The sequence below is a fragment of the Triplophysa rosa genome, linkage group LG17 (genome assembly GCF_024868665.1).
Source record: "Triplophysa rosa linkage group LG17, Trosa_1v2, whole genome shotgun sequence".
Classification (NCBI taxonomy): Eukaryota; Metazoa; Chordata; class Actinopteri; order Cypriniformes; family Nemacheilidae; genus Triplophysa; species Triplophysa rosa.
In genome coordinates this window covers 19,999,501-20,003,715 of record NC_079906.1, presented here as the reverse complement: position 1 = coordinate 20,003,715, position 4,215 = coordinate 19,999,501, and the positions used below count along the sequence as shown (strand labels likewise).

At 39.8% G+C, this 4,215-nt stretch overlaps 1 long non-coding RNA gene across 1 annotated transcript; it reads left to right on the top strand.

Annotated features, from left to right (window-relative positions):
- The first annotated feature begins 1,254 nt into the window (after nt 1–1,254).
- LOC130568670 (uncharacterized) lies at nt 1,255–3,161 on the top strand. The gene is made up of 3 exons (XR_008964726.1): nt 1,255–1,991; nt 2,259–2,468; nt 2,920–3,161. It is a non-coding gene; the product is annotated as an uncharacterized LOC130568670 (long non-coding RNA).
- The last annotated feature ends 1,054 nt before the right edge of the window (nt 3,162–4,215 follow it).

Genomic DNA, 4,215 nt, shown 5'->3' with positions numbered 1-4,215 from the left:
CATTTCTGCATATCTCATGTTAATCTTAAGTACGTACAGAATAGTATCACAGCCTTCAAATATGCGCAGAGTCTTTAGTTTGATCACATTTATAAAAGACAGATACAGCTGTACGATTATTTCCGAAAATCTACGACGCGTGCGGGGGGGATGGGGGGCCGAACTAAAGCACGTGCGCACCCATTGCCAGCAAAACGCAGACATATGACTCAGTTTCACTTACAGCGTGCGGTTCATGTCCGGCATCTTTTAGCGTTGGGACCGCGCCATCTATTCGTTTCAAACTCACTATCGCAAGAGTAACGAGCTGCAGCTGCAGGCCCACAGCGCAGCCAATCTTGGCGGTAAGCGGGTCTTCCAATCACTCGACGGTTGACGCGTGTGCGGGCTATTTCTTTCGCCTTGCCGTGGGCGTGCTTTTCCGGGAGAATTGCCCAATAAGGGACTAAGAAAAGTTGTTACGAAACGGATTTTCATATTAAAAAAAAAACTTTCCGAAACCTATACGAATGCTGGGGGAGTTTATCGAGCACAGATACACTACGTCATACGTCCCGCTCGTTTTTTGACAAGTTGACCATGTCAAGCATGACAAGACAGCACGTTTAACATTGTAAAGAAGTCAATGCATGAAAAACCGTTGCACATCCCCTTTAATTTTTACAGAGTGAGTCTTGGTCATTGCCATATCACAATTTGGAGTGAAGTGTACACAAATTTAACAAGTAACTTGCTGTCATCGCCACAAACTCGCAATCGCAATCACAATTAACATCAGTTTCATCAGAATTGCATCAAATTCCTGAAATAACGTTGTGAAAACGTCTTGGTTACGTCATTCAGCGTGTAGTGAGCATTAAAAACAGGGTAGCTGGCTGTCGTAACATCGCCGCAAACCCACCACAAATATTTGTTTTGCGAGGGCAATGAAAGTAGGTTATTTTAATATCGCCGTATTTCCCCACCCTCGCTGTCTGTGGCGCCTGCTGTGACGTCATGCTTTAAAGTGTGTTGGAAGATGTTCCTGATGTCTCAACTCTCCCCTATTTACATATCGGAACGATCCAGTCACCCAAACAACCCCATGCGCCACTTTATATCCCCCAAACACTGATGAAAACAATGTCTGGCCACAGACGCGATGGAATGCGCTTCATAGCATTTCACAAAGGCAGACGACTCTCAAACAGCTGCCAGTTCTCCCCCGGACGCCCAAGTCTGGGGCGCCGAGTTCATGAGAGGGTTGAAATGGAATTACCTGGCCCAGCGTAGACATTGTTATGTCGAGTTCCCGCTACGCCGGGCCCGTATCCAAAGCAGGATGAATTCTGGACGAGCTCAAACTTGCCGTCTCTTTCCCAAATATGCATAAGTCCTTCTTTAGCGCCACATGTTTTTAATTAAAGAGTGTTTGGTTGTATGTTGCCGAGATGTGAGTCAGAGCGAGAGAGAGCGATGTGTAATGCATAAGGTTTAACGTCTGGGTCAGGATTTAAGTTCTCATCGTCGACACCTACGAGCTGTTTGTGCCAACGGTTTGTGTGCTTGTGGTCTGTCGTCTACACGCAGCAAATCTCTGCGTGTGGTTTAGGGCTGTCTTAGACTGTCTGCCTCTGGCCTTCCTGTTCTATATTCATTGTCTCATGGTTGTTGTTCCTCTTTTTCCCGCCCGCCTGCAGATTGTGTCATGAGGAGCGGACGCTGTCTGAAAGCACGAGACGCTGTCTCACTCCTGCGCTCCTCCACAGGGCTGTGAAGTGGGTGTCTGTGGCAGATCCTGTACAGATCATCTCTTACACTCTGTTCCTGCTGTCTGTTGTGGAACACGGCGCTCCTGCTAGACGACAGACAGAGCGAGAGAATCACTGAGAGCTCTGCCACCTGCACATACCTTCCTGATAATGTAACTGCCTCAAGGCCCAAACTTCACTGTATTATCAACATTCCCAACCAAGCCATCCATCTATCCAACCATCTCTGTATTCACTACGGTTATTGTTATTAATATTTTATATTAATTATTTATATTTTAATTGTATCCAATTGTTTATTTATTGCTTGATTTTTTACTAAAACAAAAATAATATTATTTTATTTATGATTTATTAAATTACTACTACTTTATTTCTATTTCAGTTGTTTATATACTGTATCTCAAAATATTTTTTATTTATTTTGATTATTTCTATTTCTTAAAAAGTTGTGTTAATAATAATAACTATTATTATTTATTTATATTCGAATTATATATTTTTTAGCTTTAGTGTGTCAGAAGCATCTTGGCGATGTTGCCACAGTTCTTATGGAATTCTGGAATCTCTTCATGCAATCCCTGGAAGACTTCATGGTGAAATCAGATCTGTGTGTGGTCCATATACCATCTGTTGTATGACTCTCACTTACTACAGTTAATGTCTGGAAATCCATAAGGATATTTCCCGCTGACACATTACAGCAAACGATATACTGTAAGTACACATCTAAGGCCGTGTTCACACTTGACTTCTTTTTTGACAAGAAAAAGTTGACAATGTCACGTTTTTAGCTTAAAATGCTCGCAGCGTTATGGTTACAAATAGCAGCCTGTTCAAAGATATCATTTGTGCACGAAGGCAGCTTAGAGAGACAGGCTTCATAGGCAGCGTAACAGAATTCTATTTGAATTATAAACAGAGAATGTCTTTGCTATAACCAATCACGTATTTAAAGTAGGGATGTTAATGATTAATCGACGATTGATTAATTGTTGATAACAGTTTACTCGAAATAACTTAATGATGATCGAGTTCAAAGTCATGCACGTGCGTGCGGCTTATGCGCATAACACATACAGCAGACTCATGGAAAAACGCAATGGCTATCCACTTATTACATTACTTGGCTACCGACATACCTTAGTTTTGAATTTTTCTTTTATAGAAATGAAAAGAAAGTTCATTTGAACAATGGACGCAAGAGTTTGCGAGGCGTACGTCTGTCAGCGGGAGCTGCAGCCGTTGCAGTGGTGAGGCGCGATGATTGACAGGTCAAGGCGGAGGAGAGCTTTTATTAATAAAAGTTGTATTTCTTTGTTTAATATAAGTAGCGTTGTCCTTGTTTTATTGTTGCATTTTCCTTTAAAATAATAATAAACCACAAACTGTGTTGAAGTAAGGGTAAAATCCGAAGATCTTTGAATTTATTTACGTTACAAAACAGGTACAATGTTATCAGTCTTATTCGTTTCGTTAATAAACATTCTGTTTCATATAAGCAAGTTTGTCAGTGTACTATTTTGTTGTTGTTTAATTAAAAGTAAATAATGAATGAATAACTATTGGTATCAAAAGAAAATGTTGTTTTTCCTTTGGATACCATCCGCCTTTGTTAGTAAAAGTTTACCATAAGTGCGTTTGTATGATACTAGGCTATTTTATGATTGTTTTTCGTTAAGAATAATAATGAAGAAACATTTTAAGCATTTGTTTTAGTCAAAGAAAAAAGTTCTAAAGCTGCAGATCAAACTAAGCACTATAGATGCTAAATGTAAAAATATTTTCTTTTATAATGGGGTATCGGTAGTGTATGTTCTCACAAGTTGATTAAATCCTGGGGTCGGTCAAATCAATGGAAAACAATACTTTAATAACGAAAATATTTATATATTAACTGGGTGGGAATAGTTAAAAATTACACTTCTTTACTAGAAACCTTTTTATTCAGGTGAGGAAGATGGCGTTTTGCGTGGCATTTGCACGCTGTCATGCCTATATGCCACTGCAGAGGCATATTTCAGTATTAATGTTAACGAGTAATCGATTATTTGATCGTTAATGTAAATGAAAATCGATTATGGGAATTTGTCTAAATTGACATCCCTAATTTAAAGGAGTCATATAACACGGCTAAAACGAATATTATGGTTTGTTTTAGATGTAATGCAATGTGTATACATGATTTAAGGTTCAAAAACGCTGTATTTTCCACATACCGTGCTTTTTTGTATCTCCTCTTCCCCATGCCTCTCTGAAACGCGCAGATTTTTAGCAAAGCTCATCGCTCTAAAAAGCGAGGTGTGCTATGATTGGCCAGTTAACCAGTGCGTAGTGATTGGTGGAATACTGCAAGCCTGTGAGGGAAATGTAACGCCTCTTACCATGTTTGGAACATCATGTTCCAAAGCAATTGTACTGACTTGCGTATACATTTGGGCGGTCTTAGTCAAGTCATACCACG